This window comes from Zingiber officinale, chromosome 1B, assembly GCF_018446385.1.
Source record: "Zingiber officinale cultivar Zhangliang chromosome 1B, Zo_v1.1, whole genome shotgun sequence".
In the NCBI taxonomy this organism is placed as follows: Eukaryota; Viridiplantae; Streptophyta; class Magnoliopsida; order Zingiberales; family Zingiberaceae; genus Zingiber; species Zingiber officinale.
In genome coordinates this window covers 123377533-123393998 of record NC_055986.1, presented here as the reverse complement: position 1 = coordinate 123393998, position 16466 = coordinate 123377533, and positions in this window count along the sequence as shown.

The following is a 16466-nucleotide window of genomic DNA, read 5'->3' as shown; positions in this document are numbered from 1 at the left end:
CCAACTAGGTACATACAGTCTAAAATTAAAATCCACATGGAATAGGATACATCGATCCTCTATAGACTGACCAAACCGACAATGGTATACAACTAATTCAGTCTTTTCCACGTCAGTACAAGCCATGTACTCAAATGTGCTCTAGATACCTAACTAAGCACAAATAACCCAAAGATTCGAACCTCTAAAAATAGAGTATGATAGTCCCCTACTGATCGGACCAACAAAACTAATTCGGTCATCTACTAACCGATCAAGAATACATTAATCCTCCATAAGCAACTAAGGTATATTGATCCACGACTACCCGAATCAACAAATGTAAATCGGAATTCTACTGCCCTATCTAACAAGAGTAATCAATTATCTACTAACAAAATTAACTAAGATAACATGGTATTCTACTGGCTAAGTCAACATGAATATATAGATACTATCCACTATCCAACTAATAATAGCAGAGGCTGATATGTGCCTCCATCTCCTAACCAACTAGTAGTAATAGAAGCTAAAACTTCTGGTTGTAAGCTATGAAAAATCACCAGAGACTGTAGTCCTTGATCTATATTAGGGTCGACCCTGATCAGTAACTAACCCATCACATGTAATATGTGCTACAACAACCAGACAGGTACTAAATACAAAGTGCTAATATATGTCATAATTATCATAATCAACAATGCATACTAACAAAAAGATAGGATAACAGTATACCAACATACCTCCTACAGCTTGGAGATGTCCTGCCGCTGTCAGGTCCCAAAACCCAAAAAATCACATCGAGAAGACAAAAACACGAAATCCGAAACACGGGATATAAGACTCGTAAACCGTGCTCTGATACCAATAAATTGGTATCAGATAAATCTCGAAATTCGTAACACGATATACAAACAAGTATCGCCAACTTGGCTCTGATACCAAATAAATTATCACGCCCCGGGGGAGTCCCTGTCCAAAGAAATTTCGACAGCATCTCCCCTGTACGGCTGACAATCTGAACCATTTCTACAGACATAATATACCTCAGCCACAGGCGGCTGGAATATACACACAACCACGTAATTTATATGCAGCCTACTCGGCTGATACAATAAAAACACAACCACGCAGTTATATGTAAAACTAACAGCCCACTCAGTTGTACCAGAACCAAACACAGCGGAAATACAATGGACAACACATACAAACTAAAAACGAAGACTGCTAGCTGACTAGGCTTACACCACATAACAAAACAACACTCCAGAAATAAAATCGGAGCACAAAGCTAAATACGCTGATACATAAAACAAATAAAACATAAATGGAAGCGGTAAGTCTTCTGATGTGACGTGGGAACCGGCATGCAGTATACTCCAAACGACTCCATAAGCAACCTGGTACCTAAAAAGGATAGTGTCCACAGGGGGTGAGTTCAACAACTCAGCAGATACCTGGTTGACATGTATAGTAAACTATAACAAATAGTAATAACTATGGAGTACAATCTCCTGGACAAAAGCTGGAAGATGCACAATAGAAAAGGCTGAAGAGAACTATACTCACCAGGGTCTCCTATCAGAATAGTCAGGTCGTTAGACCAAGACTATCATAAATCTTGTATGCATGTCAAATATATGCATCCATCCAAATACAGCATATAAGTGCAGCAAACACAATCAGTAAATACATAAATGCGTATGATGCCAATGTCATAGTCACCCCTGACGCCAGTCAGCCATCTCACACACGATGGTGAGACCGAGTGGGTAGGGTTGTGACAACCGTGCACTCTGTCATCACTGCTCCTGATGAGTGACCGAGTGAACGGGATGTTGTCGGAGTACACCTATCCTCCTACCCCAAATTATAAGTGGGGGGGCACAATGCTCTCATCTCCCGGTACACGATGACGGGGAGGAATCTCTGCCGGCTACCACGCTGCGTCGCACTACCCATGAGCGGACCAACGGAGCCTAACAAAGTCCAACCGTCTACTAGCTACCACACTGCTACACTAAACCAGCGGATCCTAACAGAGCAGAACTGTCTGCCGGCTACCACGCTGAGTCACCGGACCAACGAAGCCTAACAGCAGAATTGCCACACACCTGTCTGACATACCACTAACCCATGAGTGGTGGTGTATGCAGATCCATGTAACTGGCGATGTGCTCGACAATAATGGAGCAGACTATCGCACAGTATGCAATCATGCGAGATGATGCATGACACTAAGCATGACAATATCTTGAACAGCATAACAATATCCATATATATATAATGTGTATCATAGGACAATGAATCAAATCAAAGGTACACAGATCAGATAAGGTATAAAAACCTAGATCCTGATCATAATAAACACATGGTCGTGTCACTACCCCTATAAGCACGTATAATCAGGTAGGTACTAACATGAAGTGCATAATAAGTAAACAAAACAAGCATGTAACAGGTATCGGGTAGTGACCAACCGAAGCAAAGACGAACATAATCATTACTAAAGGTTACAACCTACTAAACATATCAACATGACATTATCAAAGATAAGTCAAGGTACCCGCCTCCAATAGGAAGGTCCAATCCAGTCCAAATCTGACGTTGAGATACTCGTCTCGTGTCAAAGTCCTGTGTCACCAATATATATATGCATTTTATTTAGCTACAGCTCAAATGAATAGCTAAATAAAATTCTTACGAACAACAAAATAAATTGGGTTTTTCATATGGTATGGTACATCGTGTCAAACCCCCAAGACAATATGTTTTGGATAACTATCTACAATAGTCCTCTTCACTACATCCACAAGCCAACTCAAACCTTGGAGTTTTCCACATTATTCAAAATTTCCAATTAAAACAACTCAAACCTCATTCAACAATTTAATTTATCTATTTGACCAAATCATCCCCAAGAATAACCTCAAGCCAAGCAATTACAAACTGGAATCAATTCTCTAAACCAAAAGCCCCTTCAGTATCCCCTACAAATCTCATCATAGTCAATCATTTAAGAATAATAAAATGATTGTCCCTAGTAATCACATCCACACTGTTACACTCTAGATAATCCTTCATAATAATTCATTTTGATCTGTCCTTATCAATAACATTTCTAATTTTCCACAAAAAATCTATCATCTTTGATTACCTCTACAACCTCAATCACCTCTTTAGTGGAATACAAATTAATATCATTCTTATCAAACTCAATTCAAAGTCATCAAGATTAAATTGTTGCTCTTCAACATCATCAAGCATACCTACACCTCCAAACGCAGATATTACAGATGCCACCCACAACAAAGCAACATGGAATAAAAGTCTACACTACCACAATCCAAAGAGACACTTTCCAAATCAAATAGTTCTTAATCGATCCTTAATCGATTGCTTCGAGAAACAAACTGAAATTGATTACCAAGTCAACAGCCGGCAGCAACGGCAGTTTCGATAACCAGTTGCAGCGGCTGCTTCGATAATGAGTCACAGCGGTCGTATGGGAAGTAACACGCTTGGGCAGGTGACAACCGGTCGTGGGTCCGCAGCAGTCGGCAGTGGCGCTAGAGCACTGGGGAGACGGTCGTCTGCCGGCGCTAGGGCAGAGCAATGCAAAGTAGTGGCCGCCGGAGAGAGATCGGACTGTGGCCGTCGGCTTCAGGCTAGGGCACGCCGTCGGCACTAGAGCACAGTTGAAGGGGGAGGTGTTGCGAGTGGCGCCGTCGGATGGAGCAAGGGTGGCGCGAGGCGGTGAGGAAGAGGAGAAGACGGTTCGGCGCAGAGGGGGATCGGGAGGAGAAATGGGGCACGACACGGGTGAGGGGAGAAGAAAAGACGGGGAACGGTTATGGCACGGGAGAGGAAAAGAAGAAAAGAAAAAGAAAATAGAAAAGAAAAATTCAACTTTTTCCTCGTTAAAATGGGGTAGCCTTAACAAGCTTTCCCTGGGACCTATAATTGATCCCCGTAAACTCATATATACGGTCTCCGAAAAATTCCAGAAAAATTTCTAAAAAATTTCAAAAAATTCCCTTATTATTATTCGTCATTTTTCGGTATTTTACAAAAACCCTACTTGAAGCATCTAGAATAATGCTAAATGAGTACAATTTACCTAAGTATTTTGGGCAGAAGCTGTCAGTACAACTTGTTATGTGCAAAATAGAACAACACTAAATAAAATACATAATAAAACCTTATTTAAACTTTATTATAATAAACATCCCAATATAAAATATTTTAAAGTATTTGAATGCCCAGCCTTCATCTTAAACACAAGAGAACACTTAGGAAAATTCACCTCTAAAATAGAAAATGGAACTTTTGTAGGGTACTCACTAAATAGTAGAGGATACAGAGTTTATAATAAGGTTATCTTAAGAATTGAAGAAACTACTAATGTGAAATTTGAAGAATCCAAACAAAACCTAGAACAAACTCAACTTCAACCAATTGAATTTGTTCAAGAAAATAATAATTCTGAAGGAACCAATCATCCCCTAAGTCACGAAGAAGAAGAACAACCTCAAGAGAGTCAACCTTCTAGAACTATAAGAGTCAACCCAAACCATCCAACTGATCAATAATTGGTGACTCAGACCTAAGAGTTCAAACTAGGTCATCTTTTAGAAACCTTAGTCAAATATCTTTAATCTCAAAACTTAAACCCAAAACCGTAGTTGAATCCCTACTTGAGCCAGACTGGGTCATAGCTATACAAGAAGAACTAGCTCAATTTAAGCGTAATGAAGTTTGGGACTTAGTACCACCACCTAAAAATAAGAAAATAATAGAAATAAAATGGGTATTTAGAAACAAATTAAGTGAAACTGGGGAAATTACTAGAAATAAAGTCAGACTAGTTGCCAAGGGATTTAGTCAAGTAGAAGGATTTGACTATGATTAAACTTATGCCCCAGTAGCCAAATTAGAGTCTATTAGGATGTTACTTAGTTATGCAGCCCACAAAGGGTTCAAATTGTATTAGATGGATGTTAAGTCTACCTTCCTAAATGGACTAATAAAAGAAGAAGTCTACGTAGGACAACCACCTGGGTTTGAAAATCTGGAACACCCTGACCATGTATTTAAATTAAAGAAAACTTTATATGGACTTAAACAAACTCCTAGGGCATGGTATGAAAGACTAACTTCTTACCTAATCTCTAAGGGGTTCAACTAAGGTCAAATTGACTCAACCTTATTCATTAAGTTAATAAAAGATGATATTTTTATAGCTCAAATATATGTAGATGATATAATCTTTGGGTCAACAAATTCAGAATTCTTAGATGAATTTACAAGTTTAATGGAACATGAGTTTGGTAGGCAAATTGACCTACTTTTTAGGATTACAAATTAAACAAACAAACGAAGGAAACTATATTTACCAACAAAAATACACCAAAGAATTACTTAGAAAATTCGGAATGGAAAATACTAAAGAGATAAAAACACCCATGACAGTAAACATAATCCTAGATGATGACCCTAATGGTAAACTAGTAGATTTAAAATACTATAGGAGTATCATAGGTAGCCTACTATACTTAACCGCAAGTCGACCCGATATTTTATTTGCGGTCAGTATGTGTGCTAGATACCAAACTTGTGCTAAAGAATCTCATTTGACTCAAGTCAAAAGAATCTTTAGATACCTTAAAGGAATAACAAATGTAGGAATTTAGTATCCTAGAACCAATAACTTTGAATTAATAGGGAATTCTGACTCAGATTATGCTGGGTGCAAATTAGACCACAAAAGCACAAGTAGTGGACGTCAACTACTAGGTTCATCACTTGTCAGTTGGTTCAGTAGAAAGTAACATTGTGTTGCTCTATCTACAACTGAGTCAGAATACATAGCAATAGGAGAATGTGTTGCACAACTATTATAGATGATGCACACCTTAAAAGATTTTAACTTAAATATTACAAACGTAAAAGTATTAATTGACAATATTAGTTCAATCAATTTAACAAAAAATCCTGTGCATCATTCTAGAACCAAACACATTGAAATCAGGCATCACTTTATCAGGGATCATGTTACTAAAGGTGACATTGAACTCAAGTACATTGAGTCCAAGTCAAATTTAGCTGACATATTCACTAAACCTCTCCCTGAAGTGAATTTAGTAATTTACGTAGAAAATTAGGGATGTGCTTAATAGACTAGGATTTTCAAAATTGCTTTAAAAAATGGTTGTTTTAAATTCTAGGTTAAAAGAGTTTTCATTTTTTTCAAAACCTTCCTATTTTTAGAATTTCAAAAACATCTTTAGCCTTAGCCTAGCTCAATACCTTAGAAAGCATGTACCCATAGGATTAGTGATTGAGCATCTCGCCAAAACCCTAGGCCTACCTTGATTGTGATTGACAAACATAGAAAGGGGTGTGATGTATAGGCTAATTGCCCGGACTTAAGATGCTTATTTCAGTGCATTAAAATAAGTCTGGGTGTTAAATACTAAACATATATTGATCAGGTTGAGTTACTCAGTTTAGTCAAATACTAACTGATAATAATTAAACTTAACTTGACTAACCAAGTGAAAGATATTATCTTCTGATAGTTAATGAGTAGCAAATTGGTTAGACAGTCGTTTATTTTGATGTCAAGTTAAGGGGGAGGAATTAATTAAAAATTTATTTACCCTTTATTAAAAAGATTTTAAAACTTGTTTTTTTTTTCAAACTAACTCTTATAAAACTAAGTTTTTTTAGTTTGAAAATTAGACTTAACTTAGTTTTGGAAATTGAGTTTTCAAAATCTAATTCTAAAAATTTGGTTTTACTTTTGACAAATCTACTTTGAATGTTAAATTTTACAAAAATTAGTTTTAAAAATTGCTTTGTTAGATTTTTCAAAAACTTAAGTTTAAGTTCACAAACTAGGTTTTGAAAATTAGTTTTGACTGTTTTCACAAAAGTTAAAAGATAAATTGTCTATATTTTGACATTTAAACTCCCCCAAGTTAATCTGACTCATGCTTGTACTTTTTCAATATTTCTTTTGTATCACTTGATCCATACTTGCATTTAATGAATGCCAAAGGGGCAGGGTTAGGTGGTTAAGTTAGCTAAACCAAATTGAAAATACAAACTAACTTAAAAATAAATAAGTTAAGTTAGTTTTGTTGTTGTCTAACACTTTGATCGAGTGTGCAGAAGAAGTCCAGACAGGTCGACGGGCTAACCGACCGGATAGCTGGCACGATGTCCAGACGGGTCGAAGGGCTGACCAGACGTCTGGCAGGTAAGAAAGGTAAGTCACTGGAAGGGAGTGACTGTGAGGACGCGTTCCCGAGAAGGGAACTTAGGCGCTGATCTGACTTAGAGTCATTTCGGAACTCTAAGTCGAGGTCTTGACTAGATTCCGGTCTCGGTGAGACGGAATCTAATTACTATTTCATATCCATTCTGTTTTTTGTTCTAACTCTGTTTTGCAGGTGACTAACATTTTTGTGCAGGGTTAGAACTGACCAGGATCGGTCGACCGAACATCTGGATCGGTCGACCAAACCTCCAACCAGAAGCAGATCATAACTCCAGAGCAACTGGATCAGGTTCGGCCAAGGATCGGTCGACCGAACCCTAGGATCGGTTGACCGAACCAAGGAGGATCGTCGATTGGATCAGGCCGAGTTGATCGGGTCAGAGCAGCTGATCGGTCGACTGAACAGGGCTATCGGTCGACTGAACAGGGCTATCGGTCGACTGAACCTTGGATAGAAGTTGACCAGATCGAAGCGGAGCAAACAGATCAGATGAGGTGGAAGTCATCTGATCGGTCAACCGAACCGGGGATCGGTCGACCGATCCGCTTTGGGTCAAAGCTGATCCCGAGCTTCGAGGATCTTGATCACTGTTACAGAGCCTATAAAAGGGACCCTCGGGGAGCAGCCTAAGTAACAATTCGAAAAGAACATCCAATGCTCCTAAACGCTGCTCCGAAGTCCTTAACTGCGCTCTGCTACTCCGACTTCTAACGTCTAATTTCCTTACCTTTGTACTGTCGGTATATGTGCTCTTAATTTAATACTTGTACTTTCAAATTGTAATCATTTTACAGATTGATAGTGATTGACCACCGAAAGTGGTCAACGACCGCGGGCCTTGGAGTAGGAGTCGACCTAAGCTCTGAACCAAGTAAAAATCTTGGTGTCTATGTCTTCTTTGTGTCTTCCTTGCTTTAATTTCCGCTGCGTACTCTTACGAAAATTTTAAAACGCTATTCACCCCCCCCCCCTCTAGCTTCAATTCGATCCAACAAGTAGTACAACTACACAGGAGAATCAAGGAGCTGATCACCGGACTAACAAACCTTGGAGAAACGGTAACGAATCGGGACGCACAAATGTATGCTTTAAATGTGTTCTCAAGAACACCTTAATGGACATCTATAGTAGATTCCTACTATATATCCAAGGATCTCAAGGTAAGTACTTTAGAAAGTCTGCTCTCTACTTTCAATTTACACGAATCTCGGTGTGCAGGATAAAAAAAGGTCCGAGTCAGAATGTTGCCCTGAAGGCAAGAATAAACGATTCAGACTCCGATGAATCTATTGATGAAAACGAAGCAGCCCTAATGATAAGAAAGTTTAATAAAATTTATTAGATCTAATAAATTTAAATCGTAGACAAAGAAGGATTACCGAAACAAAAGGAAGGTTCGATGCTACAACTGCAACGAAGAAGGGCACATCAAAGATAAATACCCTAAGCTAAAGAAGAAGGAAAAGTACAAAAGACCAACATCCTCCAAACACAAGACTCTGAAGGCCACATGGGACGATTCATCATCCTCTGAGTCCGAGGTTGAAGACCTCTCAGGAATAGTTCTAATGGCCAACCATCAAGTGGAAGATGAAACTAGCTCAGAGATAAGTATTGATGAAGGGGGAGAATCATCGGAAGAGAGCAACGATAAAGGGGGAGCATCAGAAATTGAGGTAAAATGACCAGACTCTATCTCTGAAGCAATCCTTTAATTTTATTAAAATTCTTACTAAAGATCTAGTGAAATTAGAAAAGGAAAATACTGAGTTAAAATTGAACTTAGCAAATGCATGTCCTCTAGAATTGTATGATAATCTAAAATTATAAAATGAAAAATTGAAAATAGAAATCGAAAAATTGAAAAATGACCATGCATGCTTGAAACCAAATAACTTTCAAAAATCAAAACTTAGAATTTATGGTAGATTAAATTGGTATATTAGACATCACCAAGGACAACTTAAAAAAAATTTCAGAGAATATGTACCCCCAAATTCTTAGTTAACCAAATAGGAAGGAACCTATATTGGGTTCCAAAGTCTTACTTAGATTAAATATTTTTTTCTAAGGCTTTCAGAAAAGATTAAATGTTTAAATTCTTTAAAAGACTTTGTCTATAAGTGGTTGATGATCCAATAACCAAGAATGTCTAGTGCCTCGCCATAGCTTAGAAGCCGATTATTGAATTAAATATTTAATTGATAAACTGATAAGCTTGTGAAATTAATTAAGATAATTGCTTTCAATGTTTGTTAATTTTTTGAAAACTCCATAAATTAGAAATTATTTTAAATTTCTTTTACTTGTTTTTATTAAATCAAGTTTTTCCCCTAAAACTTAAACTTCCGTATTTTTTGATGTAATCAAAGGAGGAGAAATAGGTACAAGTTTAGGGGGAGTTAGAATTTTATTAATTTTATTAAATTCTGAATTTTGCTAACTCGATTTTCCTGAATTTTGATAAATCAGTTTATTTTATACTTAATGTTGCAATTTCTTTTACTGTAAACTTTTATTTACAATTTCATTTATTACTTCTTGATTATTTTTACCCTAACTTGAAATTAGGTTGATGCACATAAAAAAGGGGAAGATTGTTGGACCCCGTGGTTATTTTGATGTGATCAACCAAGTTAGGTTAGGTCCTATTTAGTTTTGATCCCTGTGTCTAAGTGTGCAGGAGCTTAGAAGCACAAGAAGTCAAGCAGAAGATGCAGCTAGCGAGAAGGATGGCACGGGAAAGAAGCTGACAGACTCGATGCATCCGAGGGATGAAAGGGCTGCGGAAGAGTACACTGGTAGACGAGAAGAATGTACACGGCGTTCGAGGGATGAGAAGCTGGAGCGAAAGCCTACTCGAAGAGAAGGCCGGAAATTGGGTTCGGATGAGCCCTATTCCAGTGGAAGAAATTACCCAGGAGATCGCAGCAATAAAGGAGTGAAATAGAGTTGCAAGTGCTGCGAGAGGCACCTCCGCGCCTTCTGTGGAAGGCGCCTTCCAGCCATGGATGGCGCCTTCGATGAATAGTGTAACGCCCGAAAATTCTCAAACTTGCATTAGAATTATTCTATGATTTTTCTGGAATTTTTAGATATTTTTCCGGAATTTTCCGAGTAGCGGAAGTAGCAAAAATAATTAGAAGAATAAAAAGGCTTAAGTGGGAATCGAACCCGGGACCTCTCGGGTCCGCTAAACCTTTAGTTACCCTTAGTAACCGGTGAACCCAGCAGGGTCGTGCTGAAAGAAAGAGGAACCAATTATATTTATATTAGAGTTGGGTTCAATAATCCACTTAATATAAATTAAAAACTTAAGTTGGTTTGGGTTATTTGTTTTATTTGGTTCGGCAACTCCTCCCTCTCCAAACCCTCACGCCGAACACCTCTCCCTCTCCTCCCTCTCTCGGCGCAAGCAACAAGGGAAGACCTAGGGTTCTCTCCCTAGGGCCCCAAGGTCACTTTCCGGCGATGATTTCAGCACAAGGACGTTCCCCTCCGCGAGTAGAGCATGTGGACGCGAACGAATCGTCGAGAAGTCGTCTCCACCGGAATTTCTAGCAATTAGATTTGTAAGAAATCTAGCACACAAGGTAAGAAACCCCTCACCTGCAGTATAATAGCTTCCGTTTGAGTTTTTATGCTTTAGTTAGGATGTATGCAGATTTTTATCAATATCTAGGGTGTATTTAACTCTCTTCGCAGATTAGGGATTTAGTTGAGCACCTCTAGATGGGCCGGGCACGTTTTTCCTCTTCAGATAGGAGGTTAGACGTTGTCGGGTGCCTAGAGGTGGTCTCCCTAATAGGGAGAAGAGTTAGAGCATCCTAGGTGCTCGATTAAAGGTCTAACTCAGTAATAGACAATTTAATTAACTTATTAAATGCACTAGAAGCATTTAAAACAGCAAATTAGATGTATTTCGACTTATGGAGGACTACAGTCCAATGGGTGGGCTCCCATAGTAGCCTCTAGGTTCAGACAACCTAGTTCTAGGTTCAGATAACCTAGATTCAGCAAAATAAGTATATAGCATTCAGTATTTTACTTTCAGCAGTGACACTGTACTGGATTAGACATCCACTGGGCTGGACTCCCATAGTCGTCCCTAGATTTAGCTAACCTAGTAAACTCTACTAGATTCGGAACTTGTAATCTCGGGTTTAGATAGGGATGCGTGCACAGTAAGTACAGTTGTCAGGGCCCATCAGCAGCATGTTTAGTATTTTCACCTATTATATATATAGTTCTCTTTAAACTCTCATAAGTCAGTTAGGTGAACTTAGCATCAGCTTAGCTTCAGCTTCAGCTTCAGTTTAGCTCTTCCTTGTTGATACATTATGATAGCTTATGTTCAGTTCTTGATTGCTATGCTTGTATGATCACATGCCATGCCATGTTTAGCCTAGTCAGTATATTTCAAATAGCATGTTTTAAAAATCATATCTGCATCGTATGCATGTTTTTGTGAGGTAGATGGTTTCTTACTAAGCTTTTTAGCTTACAGATGCTACTTTTCTTATACTGCAGATAAAGGTAAAGGAAAAGTGGACCAGTAGCGGAGGCTGGAGGGCAATGCTATCAGGATGTGTGTGGGCAGAAGTTGGAATAAAGATCTTTGGGATCTAAACAGTTTTACTTCAGTATTAGCACTTAGCGTTTTCAGTTTTGTTATCATTCAGTTTTTGATTTGTTAAGCGTTATAAAATAGTAAACCATGCACTATGTAGTATGCTAGGTTTAGAATATTAGTAAGTTTATATTAGTATGATTTGCATTGGTTTATAAGTGTTGTGTGAGATTTTGGGCACGAACTAGTGCTGAAATCAGAGTTTCAATGCGAAATCAGAAACCCCAATCGATCGGTGGATCGATTGGGGGATCCCAATCGATCAGCTGATCGATCGGGCAAGTGGCTCCGCGAACAGTAGGTTTCTGGATCGATCATCCGATCGATCCAGCAATTTCTGTCGCGAACAGAAGGTTCGGGGATCGATCACTGGATCGATTGGTCAGTCTGGATCGATCAGCCGATCAATCCAGAATATCGTCTCGAGCACAGTAGCGTGCTGGATCGATCACTGGATCTATCCAACCTATGTCCCGCGTACAGTAGCCGGCTGAATCGATCCCTGGATCGATCTGACGTTCCAATCGATCAACGGATCGATTGGGAGGTCTGATAACAGCTGGAAAACATTTATTTCAGTTCCTTGACCATAGGGGATGTAGTATATGTTAGGTATACCTTAGATTACATCCTTCAGTACATGTAGAACCAAGAATAGTTATCAGTTAGCAACTAAAATTTAAATTAGATCAGCTTTCCGCACAGTTAGCTCAGCATAGCTGTAGCGATCGGCCTTACAGCCTAGTAGTAGAAGGCGGGTCGTTACAGAGTGGTATCAGAGCAGTGTTCCATACTTCCTACACACATATCAGCATTGAACCTACAGCTTCCAAGTAAGAATAACTCTACTTGATTTATGCTCCTTGTTTTGTTATTACAGTTCATGTTTATATGCCTACTGCTTGTTAGTATGTGATAATTTTTAAACATGACATCAGTAGTTATATAACTGTGATTACGTTAGTTATGTTATGTTCTCTATGTCTTTAGAAATGGCACGAGGACGCCCAGCTAGAAGGGCACTAGCTACTGAGCCCCAGCAAGAGGCAGGCAGTTCAGTGCCTCCTCCAGACCTTACAGCATTAGTGGCTCAGTCAGCAGCTAGCCGAACAGCAATAGGAAATAGTCACCTTAAAGGCTAATCAGCAGAGTACCCCCACAGTCACCCCGGAACCGAATTTGACGACTCCGGTAGTCTTAAAGGTTCCACCAGCTCAGCCTACAGCACCAGCACCAGCACCAGCACCAGCACTAGCAGCCCCAGCAGCTGAGCCAAGAAAGGAAGCCTATCTGATCCAGTGGCAGCGAGTCAAGCCAGAGAACTTCTCCGGCACTAGTGAACCATGGGATGCACAAGCCTGGTTCAAAACACTGGAGAGCATGATGGAGCTTCTGGACTGGCCAGAACACGAGAAGGTGAAGTGTGCCTCCTTCTGCCTGACAGGAGACGCACGCATGTGGTGGGAAAGGATCAGAACGAAGCGCCCAGTGAACCAGATGTCATGGGCTGACTTCGAGAAAGAATTCTTCGAGGAGTTCTTTCACGTGCGGGTTACAAACCGCCACTACGACGAGTTCACTGAGTTTCGCCAGGGCAACCTTTCAGTTGAGGAAGCCGTGAAGAAATTCAACAGGTTGGCTCGTCTATGCCCAGAGCTAGTCAGCACAGAGAAGGAACGAATCCGGTTGATGCTCAAGATGCTGAGGCCAGAGATAGCAGTGAACGTGGCTGGTGGCATACATAGGCCACAAACCACAGAGGAGTTAGTGAGCAGTGCCTTGACCACAGAGCATTACCAGAACAGCATAAAGCAGCAGAAGCAAGTCTCCTCAGAGTCCAAGGGCCAAGGAAACTCTCACACTCAAAAACAGCAAGGCCACAGCTCTAACTGGAAAGGGAACTCCAACAGCAAGCGCAAATCAGGGAGTGACCCAAAAGGAGGACCATCTAGCAAGCGACCCAGTTATCCAAAGTGTGCTACTTGTGGAAAATTCCACCCAGGGGTTTGTCGCAAGGGCACACGAGGATGCTTTGAATGTGGACAAGAAGAGCAGTGCCCGAACAAGACCAGTCTTCCTCAGCCACAGCAGATTCAGTATGCAGGCCAGCCAGCTCAGTTATATCATATGCAGGCCGCTCTAGAAGGTCCACTTATCAGCCAGGGCAGATTAGAAGCCCCTCCAGCTTTGGCGAATGCGAGGATCTACTCACTCACCAGAGAGGACGTAGCCAATGCCTCGACAGTTGTCACAGGTCAGATTAGCATTTTATAGTATAGTGCTACTGTTCTATTTGATACTGGGGCAACCCATTCATATATAGCCAGGGTGTTCTCCGAAAAATTAGAAATACCCTCAGAGGTACTCAGTGGTCAGTTTCTGACGGCACTACCTTCAGGAGAGATCATGGCATCCACGCACTGGCTCAGAGCAGTGCTGGTCATTATAGCAGACAGAGAGCTCTTTTGTGATCTGATAGTGCTAGAAATGATCGACTATGACGTTATCTTCAGAATGGACTTTTTGATCAGATACGGTGCTACCATAGAGTGTCGTAAACAGAAGGTCATCTTCCAACCTGAGGCGGCGGTGCAATTTGAATACAGCGGGGAACCAAAGAGAAAGGCCAAGAAGTTTCTCTCAACTATGAAAGCACAGAAGCTACTGGATTCAGGATGTACAGGATTCCTAGCACACGTAGTCAACGCCAGCCAGGACAAGAACCAACAGCTAGCAGAGGTTCGAGTCGTATGTGACTACCCAGCAGTCTTCCCTGAAGAGTTACCAGGCTTAGCACCAGACAGGGAGATTGACTTTGAGATAGAGCTCATTCCCGGTACAAATCCTATCTCCAAAGCGCCTTATCGCATGGCTCCAGCAGAACTTCAGGAGCAACTACAGGAGCTGCTTGACAAGGGTTTCATACGCCCGAGTCACTCACCATGGGGAGCGCCTGTATTGTTCGTGAAGAAGAAGGATGGAAGCATGCGACTGTGCATAGATTACAGATCACTGAACCAAGTCACAATCAAGAACAAGTATCCCCTTCCCAAAATCGATGACCTGTTCGACCAGCTGAAGGGAGCAGCAGTGTTCTCTAAGATAGATCTTAGATCAGGTTATCATCAGGTGAAGGTTAAAGAAGGGGATATACCCAAGACAGCGTTCAGAACCAGATACGGACACTACGAGTTCGTAGTCATGCCCTTTGGTGTGACCAATGCTCCAGCTACATTCATGGATCTCATGAACAGAGTATTCAGGGAGTATTTAGATAAGTTTGTTATTGTGTTTATCGATGACATTCTTATGTACTCAGGAACTCAGGAAGAGCACTCAGAGCACCTGAAACTAGTATTGCAGACCCTTCAGCAGAACCAGCTATACGCCAAGTTCACGAAATGTGAATTTTGGTTAGATCAGGTGTCCTTCCTGGGTCACATCATCTCAAAGGATGGTATTATGGTAGATCCCAGCAAGATAGAAGCAGTAAGTAACTGGAAGAGACCTAAGAACGCCAGCGAAATCAGGAGCTTTCTGGGATTAGCAGGATATTACAGGAAGTTTGTAGAGGACTTCTCCAGGATAGCCTCCCCACTGATAGCTCTTACCAGAAAGAACAGGAAATTTCAGTGGACAGAGGACTGTGAGAACAGTTTCAGCGAGCTAAAAAGGAGATTGACCAGTGCTCCCATTTTGGCTTTACCAGACAACACTAGCAGCTTTGATATCTATAGTGATGCCTCTAAGTTGGGACTAGGAGCAGTACTGATGCAAAACGGCAAGGTGATCGCCTATGCCTCCAGACAACTCAAGGATTATGAGAAGAATTACCCTACTCATGACCTTGAGCTCGCAGCAGTAGTGTTTGCTCTCAAAATTTGGAGACATTACTTATATGGAGCTCAGTGCAGAGTGTACAGTGGAACCTATAGTACTTTCCGAGTAGCAACCAACACAGATGGCTTGAGCTGGTCAAAGACTACGATATAGACATCCTCTACCATCCAGGGAAAGCCAATAAGGTAGCCGATGCACTTAGCAGAAAATCCAGTGCTACCTTATTATCTCTTACAGCCATGTCACCGCCCCTACAGAAGGAGATCATAGATTTCGGTCTCGAACTCATCGTTGGACAGCTCTCTACTATGACCTTAGAGTCTACCTTGCTTGGTGATATTCAGTCAGCTCAGGAGCAGGACCCTGAAATTCAGAAAATCAAGCAAGGGCTAGCAGAATCAGAAAGTAGAGAATTCAGAGTGTCCGATAGCGGGGTGTTGTATTTTGGTGACAGACTCTGTGTTCCAGATCAGGAGGAGCTACGGAGACAGATTTTAGATGAGGCTCACAAGACTCCCTATGCGATGCATCCAGGTTCCACCAAAATGTACCAAGACCTGAAAAACCATTTTTGGTGGCCCGGGATGAAGCGAGACATCGCCAGATATGTTAGCATCTGCCTCACCTGTCAGAGGGTCAAGGCAGAACATCAGCGACCAGGAGGAGTTCTGCAGCCTATACAGATTCCAGAGTGGAAGTGGGAGGATATCTCTATGGATTTCAGAGTGCCC